The sequence below is a fragment of the Loxodonta africana genome, chromosome 5 (genome assembly GCF_030014295.1).
Source record: "Loxodonta africana isolate mLoxAfr1 chromosome 5, mLoxAfr1.hap2, whole genome shotgun sequence".
NCBI classification, from domain to species: Eukaryota; Metazoa; Chordata; class Mammalia; order Proboscidea; family Elephantidae; genus Loxodonta; species Loxodonta africana.
Window position 1 is genome coordinate 150,335,122 of NC_087346.1, and position 17,844 is coordinate 150,352,965.

The following is a 17,844-nucleotide window of genomic DNA, read 5'->3' on the forward strand; positions in this document are numbered from 1 at the left end:
TCCATCTCCTGTTTTATCCTTTCAATGTAATGACCTTATCTTGGAAAAAAAAAAAAAATTCTGTGGCTCCTCCTTTAACTGGTTAGAGGTAAATAGTCAATCTAAGAAAGAACAAAATAAACAAGAAGGAACAACTTTGGCCTTGGTACTACGTTTATTTCATAAATGAAATGACTCTCTTAGAACATTTTGTGTTTGATAAATGACATAGCAGGACCCCAAAGCTGAATTTACAAGATCCTAAATATATGGATTTAAGGATTTTAATAAAAGTGTCAACCCCTGGATTTATTACAAATGATGACAAGCAACTGAGAATACACATACATATGTGCACATATATACCTTTTTATCTGTGGATTTATAAGTAATCTGGAATAAGATGAACCCAAAAGTTATTGACTGATTGATTGATTTATCTATTCACTCATTCACTCTCTTAACCATTCATGTGGTGATTACTTGTGGGATATCTGCCACATGCCAGACACTGTGCTGGGCAAAGGGAACACATACAAATGAATTATATGGGACTCCAGTATTGTAGGAGCTGACAGACTCCAGGGAAAGAGATATAATACAGAGATTGCAATGCAAAAAAAGGGCAGAATGCAATGACAAAAATGAACATGGAAGGCACACACAACTGGCCATCTTCAATTTTGTAAAATAAAAATTATTCAGGGGTCCTTTCTCTGTTAGCCACTTCTGTTTGCTTATATATCTGCATTAAATAACATAGAACAAAGCATTTAACTCCAAATAGTTCAACCTGGAATTGGCTCTTTAAGACCACATCACTGAGTATTATGCAAGACTAACTATACCTTCTTGGATTCAGCCTATTGGCATCTATGCGTCGATACAGTCGTCAGTCTGTAGATGGCAGCCGTCCTTCACTGTTCAGTGGCTCTCATCACACCTGTTGGAGGCAGCCTTAAGCTGTTGGCCACAGCCACCTAGCCTGCTTAGCACGGTTCGACAAATGCACAGCAACGTAGTTACTTGGTTCACCTTAAAACACTGTGATGGGACACAATTTTCATGTCAGTGATTTTTAATATTCCTGAATATTTTGAGAGCACAGCTCATAAATGTGTGTGTAGTCAGGGCTTAGACTTGAATGACTTTTGGTCTTTGGATGTAAATAATTATTTAAGAAAAAGTCAATACAGTAGAAAAAATCAGGTAAATTGAAAATTGAGGCCACCAGCCCTGATACAAACGCGCCTGCTAAGCGGGGCACTCATTGCAATGCCTCTCTCTGTTTTTCCTCTCTCCTTTTTCTGAGATAGTAGCAATCTGTCAGCAACTCAGCCTCAGGGCTGGAATGATTGCAACTATAGCAAGCATTTATTGAATTTCTACTCTGTGCAAGAAGTGCACTAGGTAATGGGGCATACATAGTTGAATAACACATAAAACTTGTCCTTTAAAACTTACAAGTTTTGGGGGGGAAAACATTGGAAATTCCAAAAAAAGCACAATGAGAGTGGAGGGATAGAGGCTATTACACCCCACTGTGAATGGACTGTTTGTAATGAAAATTGGATTAGAATTGGCTCTAGGATTATTCACAGAAATTTGGCAGGCAGCTTGGAGGAGAGGGCGCTACAAATATTTGGATCAGTTTGAACAAAAGCATATTTTTCAAGCTTCTTGAAGGAAGAATTTGTGATATATATATCACAAATATATGTATATCCATTCACCATTCTTTTGTCCTTTTGTCAATGTGTCATATTGTGGTGGCTTGCATATTGCTGTGATGTTGGAAGCTATGCCACCAGTATTTCAAATACCAGCAGGGTCACCCATAATGGACAGGTGTTAGCAGAACTTCCAGACTAAGACAGACTAGGAAAAAGAACTTGATGAAAACAAAAATCCTCACAACAGGACCAATAAGCCACATGAAGATAAATGGAGAAAATATTAAAGTTGTCAAAGATTTCATTTTTCTTGGATTCACAATCAAAAGCCCATGGTAGAGCAATCAAGGAATCAAACGACCAATTGCATTGAGAAAATCTGCTGCAAAAGGCCTCTTTAAAGTGTTCAAAAGCAAAGGTGCCACTTTCCACTTTGAGGGGTAAGATGTCCCTGACCCAACCATGGTATTTTCAGTTGCCTCATATGCATGCAAAAACTAGGCAGCGAATAAGAAAGACTGAAGAAGAATTGATGCCTTTGAATTATGGTGCTGGTGAAGAATATTGAATGTACCAGGGACTGCCAGAAGAACGAATAAATCTGTCTTGGAAGAAGTACAGCCAGAATGCTCCTTAGAAGCAAGAATGGTGAGACTTCATGTCATGTAGTTTGGACTCCCTAGAGAAGGGCATCACGCCTGGTAAAGTAGAAGGTCAGTGAAAAACAGGAGGACCCTCAATGAGATGGATTGACACTGTGACTGTAATAGGCTCAAGAGAAGAGAAACAATGATTGTGAGGATGGTGCAGGACTGGGCAGTGTTTTGTTCTATTGTACAGAGGTTCACTGTGAATTGGAACCGACCTGACACACCTAACAACAAAAATATATATATAAAAGAAATACATGTATGCATTTTTTTCACCTTCTGTATCATGTAAGGATATTCCTGTGATATTCAAAGGAATTGAATTTTAGATTTTATAGTTGATAAATCCACATAGTTCCAAAATAAATGAGTCTATATGCTCTAAGAAATTCACTCTAGTCTGGAAAATTATTATTTATAACACATTCAAATATACCTATTTGGTGACTTTATACTTTTAATATATGCCTAGTATAAAAAAATTGTGAAGTTCAGACAAAATAATTAGACAGTGATAAAAATAACCTTTAATCCTACCTTCCTGATAAGCTATTCCTAATGTTTCAGTGTTAAATAAAATCTTAATGGTTAAATAAATATTCCGATAGCAGTATGTCTACATTTATTAAAAGCTACTAAGTGCACACTGCAATTATTGACACACAAAGCCAGTCCTGAGCACAATGACATTTTCCTGCCTTGTTAAAAATTATAAGTAGTCAATGGAAATGTTAACACTCAGTTTCAATCTGAAGCTACAAAACAATGAACTTGTATATTTTTTTCCTTTGAGGTCTTCACTTTGGGCTTTGCATCCAGCAGTTCTGAGTTAGAGTCCTGGCTAAAATGAGTTGTTCTTTGTGTGGTTGCTTTTCCTTCTGAGACTCAATTTGCTTTTCTGCAAAGTGGGCTCATAATATCTACTCTATGAGGTTTAAGTGAAATTTGTGGGGTACCTGGCACATGGCGGGTTCTAATCAAGTGCAACTTTCTTCCTCTTTTTAATTCCTTTTCTCCCGCCCACTGAGAATCTCTGGGAATGTGGTAAGCATTACCCTAGCCTAGGATTTCTCAGCCTCATCACTACTGACCCTTGGGATCAGATACATCTTTGTTTTGGGGGCTGCAGGATGTTTATCAGCATTCTTGTCCTGCACTCAGAAGATAACTGTAGCAACTTCCCCCATGGTGGCAACCAAAACATGTCTCCAGACATCGTCAAAATCTCCAGGGTGGGGTGAACAAAATTGATCCAGGTTGAGGACCACTGGCCTAATTGTTTAAAGAATGTCTACTCACCTGATATAGATGCATGTGAAAAGCCTTTTTCTAATCTAATGCACCCAGAGCCCATGGGTGGTACAAACAGTTGATGCACTCAGCTGCTAACTGGAAGGTTGGAGGTTTGAGTTCACCCAGAGGCACCTCAGAAGAAAGGCTTGGAAAGCTACCTCTGAAAAATTAGCCATTGAAAACCCTATGGAGCGCGAGTCTACTCTGACACACATGGGGCTACCATGAGTCAGAATCGACTTGATGGCAGCTGGCACTGATAATGCACCCAGGCTGCGTACAGTGTGCTGCATGGCTATGCCACTGGTTGAGAACTCTAAACCCTGCCTTCCCAGCTTTGCCGAGCTGTAGACACTGCTACCCTTTACTGTCCTCCCATGCACCATTGATATAACAGTTCATGTCTGAGAATCTTTCTCCCAGGCAGCTCATGAGGGTGTATAATCACCAATGTTGCCATAGGTCCATCATCTGGTTTACATTAGATGATCTCTTCACACACTGAATTATAATCTCCCAATTGCATGGCTGTCTTGGGTCCTGCTTAGCCAAGTGCTTTGACACTGGTCACTGCCCTAAACAATGGGGCACTTGGCTGAGGCCCTGGCATTTTCCTAGTTTGGAATCATTTCAATTCTCCAGAAATCTGAATCACAGTTCTCTCTGTATCACCAGTGGTGAACATAGAAGCTGAGTGTAGACCTTGGGAGAAGGAATCATTGTTTGAGCATGATGGTGCTGAGTGTCTCTGCGAGACAATGAGAATGCAATAACATCAGCATTTGAGTTAAAGCATACTATTTATATTAGTCCTTTATTTTGAGTTTGTATCTTGTTTATATTCTTTCAGTCATTTTATGCTTTTACAGAACATAGATAGTTGTGACTTACATTTCTTGATTTATTTAGTTGATTCTATGCATCTTTGAAGGTAATGCCATGTTTCCAACCATAAAAGCTCCCCTTGCTTGCAAGAACATGAGATTCTGCAAAGCATCTTGCCACCATCACTCTTCTCTTGCTGATAGCATTATGTTTATGATGCCTGGCTAGACTTTTAGTTAAAAGTATTCTGACAACTGAGAAGCACCCGATTGCCACTTCATTGAAATCATAGAATCCACACCCCTGGCAAGAACTCCTTATTTTAGTACCCAGCTATTCTGTTGGGTATCCTTGCATATCAAGTTCAGTTGCAAATGAAGGCAAAATACATCCCATACTCCGTATTGAATTTCAGTGCTAGCCTTCTTCAAATGTAACTTGTTTTTAGCCATATCAAATCCTTTTCTAGATTCTACATTATTTTCTTACCACAAGGTCTAGATCCTAGTGTTAGCCAAGATTTCTCATAAAGCAGAATCTGAGACAAAGTTTTGTACCACATAGTTTATTTGGGAAGCGATCTCAAGGAACAGGACTGAAGGTCTAGGGAGAATGAAAAAGGAACGGAAGGAGGGAATATCCAAAAATGTGCTATTGAGACGATCACTTCTGTGGACCTCTGGATTCTTCTTGGGATCCTCTGAATTATATTGAATGTTCCTCAAACCTGTCCACCTGAGGGATAGAACCAAACCAAAAATCCAAACTCATTGCCATCAAGTCGATTCTGACTCATAGTGACCCTATAGGACAAAGTAGAACTGCTCCATAGGGTTTCTAAGGAGTGGTTGGTGGATTCGAACTGCAGATCTTTTGGTTACCAATCGACCTTTTAACCACTGCACCACCAGGGCTCTGAAGGATTGAACGGGATTGTATTTATCCATTGCTCTGACCTCCCATTGGTTAAGGGTTGCCCCGTGGGATATTAATTCCATCATAATTCCAACTTTGTGTGTCAAAATGGCTTAATTAAATGTCATAAGTAACCCACGTGGCAGCATGAGATATTTGATGCAATAAAGAGGAAATGCCATCAGAATATATCTACTTGAAACTGATCACTATAACAATGACTGCAGTAAAATTGTGAGCAGAGAGGATATGAGATATATCTGATATATCCGGTATGTCCAAATTCCTCCAGGGGATGAGGCCATGAACCACTGCAAATGAGCCACATCACGTTACCACGGCCAGGACTTCCTCCTTAGTAATAATGGCCCTTAGATTACTGGGTCAACCAGAGAGAAGGTAGGACTCTAAGTGGTAAACAATAACTTTTGAAAACGCACTATTCAAATAAAACCAGCATCACAAAGGAAAGATGTGGATTTTCACCTGAGATTCACACAGTTTATAATAGAGTCCTTTATAATCTTCTCTCAATTTTAGCTCTCTTCCAGTTCAACATGTTAACCACCCATGTGCATGTGGTAGCATTGTCAGGAGGGAAAGGCAACATGAGTTTGCTACCGTCATATTCACTCTTTGCCTTAAAAACTTTTTATATGACTTGTATTCCTTGGAGGATCTGGGCTTTTTGTCTGGTTCTAACTTACATGTTGAGATGAACACCGACATTATGAACTGTTTGATCTATGGAAAAGGTGACAGTAAGCAGTCTCAAACAGTGACACTGGGGCATCACTGGATGCTTCTGCTTAATGAGTAAGGAAACTTAGAAGGCAAACAGACCATTAATAGTTCATAGAATGTGGAAACAGACAAAATATCCATCCATAAATGAATTGATAAATAAAATGTGGCATATACATACAATGGAATGTAATTCAGTCATACAGAGAAATGAAGTCCTGATGCATGCCACAACATGGACAAACTTTGAAAATATTATATGGAGCAAAATAAGTCAGTCACAAAAGAACAAATACTGTGTGATCTGATTTATATGACATAAGCAAATATGTAGACACCAAAGATCATTAGTTGTTACCAGGGATAGGATGGGGTGGGGAGGAAAGGGGAGTTTTTACTTATGGGGCATTGAGTTTGTTGCTAATGGTGGTGGAATCATTTGGAAAAAGGATGGCAATAATGGTTGCAGAACATGAAGAATATAGCCAATGTCACCAAAATATACAGGTGGGAATTACTGAATTGGTGAATGTTTTGCTGTTTTATATTATCACCATACACTCACACACACACACACACCCATGCACACACACATGCACACACACACACACACAATAGATTGTGAAGCATCTAGAATATCAGCTTTTAATATTTAAGTGGATAGTCCAGAATGCTTCCTGAAAGCTCTGAACCCATTGAACATTCTGTGCCCACTCTTTCTGTAAACCTATGGGAGAACATTGCTTTGAATACACTGAAGTATCCCACTGTGTGCACGTGAATATATGTATGTGCATGTGTGTATAATTTTGTCTCTGTATGTATATGTGGAATTTACAGAGGTATGGATTAAAGGAGAGAAGAATGCCTTAAGTTGGGTTCCCCTAGAAGTGGAACATGAGACAAAGATTTGAGTACAAATAGCTTATTGGGTGATAATAGAATGCACTGGTTGGGACCAGGAAAGGGAGACAGAGAAAAGGAATAAATCTGTTTTAGTCTATATCCTTGATGTAGTAGACACCAAGAAGGAATCAAATATCCAAAAGTCTTATTAGGGAGAAAAATTTGAATAAGAGAAAACTGGGGAGTGGGGGGTTGGAAAAGTTGAAAGAACAATCAGATTGCACTGAAGGAAGGAGTGAGCGAAGGAGAGAGGGAAGGAAGGAAAGTTAAGCACAAGCATCTTCACATGCTATGGAAAGTTTGTCAAGGCCTTCATGGAGTCCTCAATCCATCAGACGAATACCATATCTTCCTTAGTGATCCCTGCCTCTCTCAGTCACTGGCTGGGAATAGCCCATGGGAAGCTTGGTCTTGGTGCAAATGCAGTGTTGCTGCATATATACTGAGGCTCTCAGTCATTGCCTCTCTGAAGTCAGAGAACTGACATGTATTTTCAAGGCCATTGTGGAAGTGAAGACAAGGTGTATTGGCATATGCAATTTGGGGCTTAATCTTGTTCAGGACCTTTGAAGATTGGAAATCATACCTCAAATTTGCCTTACTGGTGTAATAAGAAAGCTGAGATATTTATCCACCAACCGCCATCTGGCACTAGATGAGGACTGCTCCCAGGGGCATCGACTACCTGGAACCTCTGGTTGCCCCCATGCTTGTCCAGAGAAAGACCACAATCACATATATACACAGATGATGGCACCAGGCAGCCATTGGAGTACACGGGACGGTAAGGGCCAAGGGCATATAGGCAGAGAACCAGCAGAATCTGTTACAGTGAGTTAAGGAAAAAATGTGAAACAAATTCTCCTGAATGTCAATTATTTCTTCTTCAGCCTCTCTAGGTTTCCCAAAATTTGGAGGATAGTCAATGAACATTTTCTTTCTGTTTATGATTTCCCTCTGAGACTGTAATTGCTCTAGGCAAATGTATTCATGTGAAGAATCATTTTTCTCCATGTCTGAGACTGTAATAAATGTCAACCCTTTTTTGGCAACTGCAGCTAATACTGCAGACCTACCATTACCAAAATTGAAATTACATATGTTAAGATCCCAGATCAATTTATTTCAAGGGACATCTAAGATCACTCTGGACAGGCAAGGAAATCCTTCTACCTCCATGGCTCTGAGTCTGTTTCTGGAAAATGAAAATGGAATTCTCTACTAGATTTTCTTTTTATTCTCAGTTCTTGGATGAAACATATAATGCAAATAAAATTGTTAGCCTCATTAATTTCTCTAAAATATTGCACCCTCTCTAAAACACTTGGTAAAACCAAGCAGTCAGGAAACAAAATTGAAAGTCTTTAAAATCTGCTCAGTGGAGCTTCTAAGCTGTTTAATAAATAGCCTTTACATATGCATAGGAATCATAGGTTTGGAACAGGAAGTAAGCTTGGAGAATGTGAGAAGCAACATTTTATTTTACAGATGAAGAAAAATTAAGCCCAGGAAGTGGAAATGACTTCCCTAAAGACATACACCTAGGTAGTGGCAAAGGTAATACTCAAATTAAGGCTGCCTGACTCACAGTCTGCAGTTCTTCAATACCTAATTGATAATTATAAATTTGATAATATTGACAAAAATAGTAACACTGAACTTGGTATTTATTACGCTCTAGGTTCTGGTTTAAGGTCTCTGGGTGGCACAGATGGTTTGCAGTGGGCTGCTAACTGAAAGTTTGGTGGTTCAAACCCACCCAGAGGCACCGCCGAAGAAGAGGTGATGACCTGCTTCCATAAAGATTACAGCCAAGAAAATCCAACGGAGCTTAGTTCTACTCTGTAACACGGGCAGTGGCCATGAGCTGGAATCCACTTGATGGCAACGGGTTTGGTGCTTCAGGCTCTGGTATAAAGACTTTGTGGCATTGTCTCATTTAGGGAAATCCTTAATGAGATGATGGACCCCTTAGAAGGCAATGTGGCAATCTTGTTAAGAACAAGGGAACTCTGGGAGTAGGATGTTTGGGTTTGAATTTCAGCCCCAACATGGATTATGTGAGTGATCCTGACTAATTTTTATGTGCTTCTTTTTTCTCCTTGCTAAGTAATAATACATATTTTTGAGTTGTTGAAAAAAGTATATGATAATATAAGCAGAGTCCCTAGACAGTGTCTGGACCACAGCTAGTACTCAATACATGTGAGCTATTACAATGTCATTCTCCCAACAGCTCTCTAATGTAGGTTTTATCATCTTCATTGCACAGATGACACAACCAAGGTCTCTCAGTAGCAAGTGGAACAGCTACTCTTCAAACTCAGGAATGTCTGACATAAAGCTTTAACCAATCGAGTTTTACCACCTTGCTTCTGTTTTTAATGTCAGATATTCACATACGTAATTGTTATTGTAAAAATATCGTATTATTAACTTCAAATATTTTTCTCATTCTGTTTGGCAAATCACCTCTTTTTTTTCTTAAAATGATTCCTCTTCCCCTGGGTCTTACAATTGTCCTTAAGGGACCCTATGCTGTTCTCATTCCACCTTCTTCTTCATTGGGTTGTTTGTGACCATGGATCAAAGTCACTGTTACTCTTTTTCACCAGTGTTTTATCTGAAATTACTTAGAACTCAACCTAATGACATGAATCCTTATCAACAATATTTTAAGACAGTTTTTGCCTTTTTATATGCTCTTCCAGATGACTGTTACTACTTACTCTTTCACATCTTGGTATATATTGTGTTGTATAGTGTTGGTATATGTAACTGTATCTGGATTTTGCCTCTGAATTTAAAGAATTCATGATTTAAGAGAAAAAATATTGGTATCATAAACAAATATCCATAATGAGGCAAATATCAATTGAGTAGGAAAAATACAGGCTTGGGTTTTAAACGGTAAATGGTCTGTAAAAGGGGCATAATAAAATGTAATATTTTTGTATATTTTTTAAAGATTAGAGCTAGAATTTGTAAACCATAGGTGCTATGCCTGAACCAAAGAATGTAGCTGCCCTAAGAACTTGGAACAGAGGGAAATTAAGCTGTAAGACAACTTTAAATGATAGAGCATAGAGATGGAAAATCACTTGAGGTGGAATATAGTTCCTGGGGCAACTAGACTCCAGAATAGCAACTCTGAATATGTTAATACAGTCACAAAAGAACATGTCAATCTGAATGGAGTTGGTCAAGTCTGGTAGCACTGAGAGAATCGAATCGCAAGAGTTAATGTTAGCAATGCCCAACCAAGCACTTGTCATTAGCAAGGACTCCCATGGACATAGAGCCCTGGTGGCGCAGTGATTAAAAGCATGGTTGCTAACCAAGAAGTCAACAGCTCGAACCTAGCAGCCACTCCTTGGAAACCCTATGACGCAGTTCTACAGGGTCACTATGAGTCGGAATTGACTCGGCATCAACAGGTTTACGGGTTTATCATGGACACGTTAGTCCAACTGCCCTTGAACATGAGATTCTTTTCAGAGTTTCTGTTCTGTTTCTGTGCTTACCAAGGTGCGTCCTCAGAAAGTCACCATCAGTACTCAGCTCCAGTTTCCCATAGCAGTAACCTGCTTAACAATGCACCTTCCCCTTTATCTTTTGTCCCGTCTCACTCCCTCAGCACCTTCACTCATGTTTTCAGGGATCACTTGTCAGATAAGGACACTCTCAAATCCTTGTCTAAAGGCTCTATTCATGGTATGTGTGCAGGAAAGCTGTTAACATATGACAGTGAGCAATTATAAGAGGATTTGAAAGGAGAGGGTATCCTTAAGATACTATCATAATAGAGCTAGAATATTCTGTATCTGGTAGCACAATGGTTAAGAGCTCGGCTACTAACTGAAAAGTTGGTGGTTCAAACCCACCAGCCACTCTGGGAGAAAAATGTGGCAGTCTGCTTCTGTAAAGACTTACAGCTCTGAAAATCCTTTGGTGCAGCTCTACTCTGTCCAATAGGGTCACTATGAATCAGAATCAACTTGACGACCACGGATTTTTGGAGTTAAAGAAGGGGGTAATCTATCCAGGAGTCAGGGGAACGAGTCTGTATGAATAGGTTAGAGCCAGACTTTGAAGGATTTAATCCCTAGACTAAAATTTTGGAAATTTAAACCATGTAGAACCACTAAGGAGCCCTGGTGGTGGAGTGGTTAAGAGCTACAGCTGCTAGCTAACCATAAGATCAGCAGTCCACCAGGCGTTCCTTGGAAACTCTATGGGGCAGTTCTACTGTGTCCTATAGTCACTATGACTCGGAATCAACTTGATGGCAATAGGTTTGATTTGGGGGGATTTTAGGGCCATTAAACATTATTGGGCCCAGGTGCAACAGGATAAAATTGAGTATTTGGGGGGAAGATTAATCTGCCTAGAGATGAATTTGGAAAGACTCAGAGGATACACAGAAACCTGTGCTATGGTAACCAAAAACAAATCATGCTTTTCCCATTTTTTTCCTCAGTTTAAATTCCATATTTACGTCTGTAGTCTTAGACAAAATGTTCAAGTTTCTATCAACCAAAAGAAACGCCTTCCCCAGGTGTAAACATTTATATGTGGCCATCCTTGCAATTCTCTTACTGATACCACAAATTCTCAATATGCTTTTGACTATTGGTCTTCAAGTCCCAGTGGCTGATTTGTGGAAAAGAAATATGAAAACCCACCAGAGACTTCTGGCTCTGTAGAAGCTGGCAGTTCTCATTATTTGATGAAAGGTAAAGACTAGCCTCTTCTTTGGAGGATTTGCCTCCACAAGGGTGGGACACTTGAAAATGGGAAATATTTAATTTTAGAATGGCTGAATACTAGATCCATATTTATCACGGAGGTTGCTGACATTCATTAAAAAAAGGTTCAACTACATTTGGGGAATTACATCTGGTGGGTTTGAGAGGGAAATTGGCTTTCCAATGAATCTAGAAAGCAGTTTATAATAAAATTCAAAATTAAGTGAAATTGGTCCAATTTAAAGACCCAGAAAAGAAATTTAAGCCATATTAGAAGCCCTCAGTTCAGGTTTCAAATCAATAGGAGCTAATTTATTACCTGAGGCATATAATCAAAACAAAATTTTCACCAGGTTCCAAAGTGCCTGCACCATTTGAATTTTTGAACTTAGCAGAGCCTGCAAGCAGGGACAAAGAAATACATATAAAAGCAGGAATACAAGTCACCAAAATCAGTTCGGAACATTGTTAATGTCTTGGAATTTCCTTGTCCTGGCATTCAAAGCATCCATGCCTTGGCTTCAGTGTGTGTTTATTGTCTTATGTAACCCTTCCAAAAAACAGAACAAAGTTGTTGTTGAGTCAGTTCTGACTTATGGCAATCCCATGTGTTACAGAATAGAACTCCATAGAGTTTTGACTGTAAACTTTTTTTATTGTACTTTAGATGAAGGTTTACATAACAAAGTAGTTTCTCATTAAACAGTTAAAAAGAATTAGTACACATATTGTTTTATAACATTGGTTAACAACACTACGACGTGTCGACACTCTCCCTTCCCGACCTTGGGTTCCCTATTACGAGCTTTCCTGTTCCCTCCTGCTTTGTAGTCCTTACCCCTGCGCTGGTGTGCCCCTTTAGTCTTGTTTTGTTTTGGGGCTTGTCCAATCTTTGGCTGAAGGGCGAACCTCAGGAGTGACTTCATTACTAAGCTAAAAGGCTGTCCGGGGGCCATACTCTCAGGGTTTCTCCAGTCTCTGTCAGGCCAGCAAGTCGGGTCTTTCTTTACGAGTTAGAATTGGCTGTAATCTTGACAGAAGCAGATCACCAGGCCTTTTGGGTGGGTTTTTACCAGCAATCTTTAAGTTAGTAGCTGACCGCAAACTGTTTGTGCCACCTAGGACTTAAAATGGACCTCCCCCGACCCCGTTTTTGTTTCCTCTGGGGTACCTACAACCCAATGTACGATAACATGTTTAATTCTCACATCAAGCCATTGAAGAAATACTGTTTCTCCATTTTTAGGGATATGGGGAAATGACACTAAAATAAATATACATACGTAATAAAATAATTCAGGGCATAAATGTGGCAGTCAGTCATATCTGGTTCTGTCACTCGTTTATGTTACATTAAGCTTGTATGATCTTGGGAAAATTTTTCAAAGGCTATAAACCTTAATTTATCTGTAAATTGGGGATCATGTTTTATCCTTGCACAATTGTTGACTATATGAGATAAAGTAAATAAAGTGCTTGCTTCGGTAACTCAGTAAATGGTGGTATTAGGTTTCTACTTTGATCTGGATGTCTAATGACACTATTAATTCTGATGGGGAAAACTGGTGGAGGAACAGGTGGAAGATATAAGTGTTTTGTCAGGGAATGCTTTCTTGAGAGGCCCAGGGGTATTGTACCAGTAACTGGTATTGTCCTGATCTACATTATCTTGATCCTTGTGATTCTGTAGTGCAGTTTCCAACACACTGATTATTCCCTATCTCAAGAGTCTGAGTTTCTCTTAGGAATTTCTCCAGCATCGAGGAGCTTGTCCTGCTTCTAAAAAAAAAAATAAGAAGCATGAGGTAGCTAAAATCCCTAGGGGCAACCCTTAACCACTGGGTGACATAATTTGGTGAATATATGTGCCAGCCTCCTCAGGCTCTGGGGAGAACTTTCTGGGATGTGTTCCATACACGTTTCAGAGGATCCCGTGATGGTTAGTTTTATGTGCCAACTTGGGTGGACTACCCATTAAAACCCATTGCCGTCAAGTGAATTCTGACTCATAGTGACCCAAAAGGACAAAGTAGAACTACCCCATAGGGTTCCAAGGAGCCTCTGGTGGATTCAAACTGCCAACTTTTTGGTTAGCAGCTGAGCTCTTAACCACTGTGCCACCAGAACTCCTGGCAGGACTGTAGTAACCGGTTATTTAATCAAACACTAATCTAGGTATTGTATTGAAAGTTTTTGCTTTTTTTTTTTTTTTGAGGTAGTTAACCTAGGAGGTGACCTAGATAATATGGGTGGGCCTTACCCAATGAGTTGAAAGTCTTAAGAACAAAAACTGAGTTTTCCTGAAAAAAGAAAAAAAAAAAACTTTCTGTCTCAAAACTGTACTCACTCTGCCATTCAGTTGTGTAGCCTTGTATAGGTCATGGCCCTAAGTTTCTCCCCCCATCATCTATAAATGGGGGTACTAACAAAATTTTCACTTCCTCTCAGCAGGAAAATTGTACTAATTGAACTTTAACATGTGTGTGCAAATGATTTGTGAAATCATTCATCTATTAACAGTTTATTAAATGTATATTATGCACAGGAATTGAATGACATATTGGGTATATGCATTCAAATAGTACATAATTTCTTAACTCAGTGAACAAAGAAGAAAAAGAAAAGCATCAATTAAAATTGTTGCTACAAGGGATAATCAAAGGATGCTATGGTAGCACCAGCCTACCAGGTAGGGCATGATCAGAGAAGGATGTCTAAAGGAAGGGGTACTCAAACTCAGTCTTGAACACCCCTCTCTAAATTTTTAGTTCTTTAGGATATTTTGAATTGTTATTCTCATTATTATAAGTTGGTATTAAAATATATATTATTATTATTAAGAGTATGAAAGAGGACCAGGACCTTAAAAGTATCTGTTTAGATTCTTCTAAGACTGTTGCTTTCGAGTCAATTGCAACTTATAGCAACCCTGTAGGATCAAGTGTAACTGCTCCCTTTCCAAGGAGCAGCTGGTGGATTCAAACATCACACCTTTTGGTTAGCAGCCGAATTCTTGACCACTCTTCCACCAGAGCTCCAGATCTTCTAGCACGCAGATATGGGAAGATTTCCTGCCAATGAGTCTTCCTACTCCTTTACAGATGGTTCCCAGCAAGAGGGCAAATTTCTTTCCAGGGGGAACCACAGCGCAGCATCTGGCGTTTTTGATACTTGCGTAACTCAATTTTGACCCCAAATCATCTGCCTCTATGAACATGCTATAAATCACCTGGATTTTATTAGGAAGGTACCCTGCTTTTTAACAAGGTAACACTCACAGGAGATGAGGCCGTTTGACTCTGCCATAAATAAACAACATTAGAAACGTTCTCTGAGCTGGTACTCTGGTAAGACCAAATGAATTGAAATATAGAGCAGTAAGTCCTTTTCTTTCTTTGTAAGCCGGGTTTGTCTTTTATGATCCTTCTGCTTGTACCGACCTCTAGAAGAATCTAAACTTAAAATTGTTGAAGCCATAAGTGGTTATTCTATTTCTAAAGAAAAGTTTTTAGCTTGTTTGCTTGGTGCTTTCTCCCCATCCCTTCTCTTTTCTTTTTCTTTTTTATTAATGTCAGGGTTTATGAGCAAGTAGATAAATTAAGGAAAACTAGGATTAAAATAATGTGTTGGAATATGCCTAAACTCATGAGTGAGTGCCTTTAGAAGAGTCATAAATACTGGAATTTAAGTTAATGGTCTTGGGAGTGGTGGAGACAGACAAATTTGGTAGATTAATATGCTCCTTTATTTTGAAATGTTAGAAAAACACCTATGATAATACTTATGAAATAGAAGAAAAAAAAAAAAGGAGAAGGAGGAGGAGGAGAAGAAGGGGAAGAAAATAAGTATTATTTTTTAGGGTGCTTACATACTTTTTTTTTTTTTTTCATACATACTATAGGGAAACCCTGGTGGTGTAGTGGTTAAGTGCTACGGCTGCTGGCCAAAAGGTCAGCAGTTCAAATCTGCCAGGTGCTCCTTGGAAACTCTATAGGGCAGTTGTATTCTGTCTAATAGGGTTGCTCTGAGTCGGAATTGACTCGACCTCAGTGGGTTTTTGGTTTTTATACATTTTTTTTACAGAGCCCTAGTGGCACAGTGGTAAAGAGCTTGGCTGCTAACCAAAAGGTCAGCAGTTTAAATCCAACAGCTGCTCTTTGGAAACCCTATGGGGCAGTTCTACTCTGTCCTATAGGGTCACTATGAGTAGCCATTATCGACTTCATAGAAAAAAAAATTTTTTTTTTTTTTTTTGGTTTAAATTTTAAGTTCCAAGTCTTTTCTCCCTTGGAACTAGTGGTGAGTTCAAACCGCTGACCTTTTTGTTATCAGCCCAGCGATTAACCATGGCAACACCAGGGCTCCTTTCAAATGGCATAGGAATTAGGTTTTACAACATATATTTTTGGGGAACACAGTTCAATCTGTAACAGATGACTTAGGAAAGAAGGGCAGACAAATATCATTTAAAATTACCTAAGTAGACAGCAAAAGAAATTAAATAAAACACACCAGTACTGAAGATGGATAGAGAGCAAAAACATTATTTAAATGTTCATCTTTCATGGAACAAAGCCAATAAATACTGTGTTTATAAAAATAGTACTGACAGCATAGAGGACACCACCAGAAAACTGAAGAGAAATAGCTAAAAAATGGAAACTAGGAAGCGAGATGCAGGAGGATTGCGAGGTTGGAGGAAGTGGAGAAAGCACCTAGAGAGAATGCAGTGGTTGGCTCTTACAGGAGGGTGATGAGTGGGCAGTACCTGTGGGGTCTGGGGGCCAAAAGAAAGCCAAGATGTTTTCTGTTCATTTGTTTTCTTACATTGAAAGAAACTTAGCTAGGTTTGGAAAAGGGATCAAAATGTGCAAAGCACTTGCACACACATTTTCTCACTTGATTAAAAAAATTAAAATTGTTAGGACAATTTAAATCCTTTATGGAAAAAGAACCAGATGAGAAAGAGAGCATTAAGATATTGGAGAAAGAGCGTAATTGATTGAGAAAAGTCCTGCACAAGGAGGCATTAGAAACCAGTGCTCAGGTACAGAGTTCATTTTTACATGGGAGAAAGGGTCTCCCTTTGGGTGAGACCTTAAGGAGAGGGACAAGGACAGGTGGAGATCTTAGCAGCACAATGGTGTCCCTCTTAACCTTTTTCAGTTAACTTCAACTAGAATCTCGTTGACATTTTACACAGATGAAAGAAACAGTTCAAGATGAACAATGTGACTAGCCCAAGATCGTACTCTGCGAAGAGTCAGATCCAGGAGTTACACCTCCTGGTTCAGTGTTCTTTCCTTTCATATTTCTTTCGTCAGGATTTATATGACCAAAAACAAAATCCTAATGTACTTAAAGGGCAAAATGCATACTCCCTTCTTAGGTTTTTTCCTTTGTGATAGCATCTCCTCAAAGGCATACAATCAAGGCGAATTCATGGAAAGCCTTTGAAATCAACCTACCTAGACTACTATGTAAAAAAACGGAATATGAATGTTTTTTTTTTTTGCATGCCTGTGCCAGGAGATAATTTTAGAGTGAAAGAAAATTTGCCCTGTTAGGGCCATCAGGGACCCCAGTTTTCTGGTATAAAAAGGGAACTTCAGTCTTTTCCTATCAGCTCTTATAACGTTAGAACTTCAGCTCTCATGATTTTATTGCTAGAAACCCAGAAAAGAAAAAAAGAAGGAGAAAATCATTCAATTCTGGAAATAAGTGTACCTAATTTCAGCCACGGAAGAAAAGGTGAAGTAAGAAGGAATGCAGAGGAAGAAAAAAATCGCTGGAAGGAGATGACTATCGATTCAAAATTAAGTCAAATTTACAAAATCCTGGAGTCCCTGGGCGGAGCGAACAGTTAACGCACTTGGCTGCTAACTGAGAGGTTGGCGGTTGAAGGCTGCCCAGAAGTGGCTCAGGAGGAAGGCCTGGTGACTTGCCTCTGAAAATCAGCCACTGAGATCCCTTACGTCTCAATATAAAGGAAACAAAAATCCTCACGAATGAACCAACAAGCAGCATCGTGATAAATGGAGAAAAGATTGAAGTTGTCAAGGATTTCTTCTTACTCAAATCCAAATGTCAACACCTATGGAAGCCAAAAAA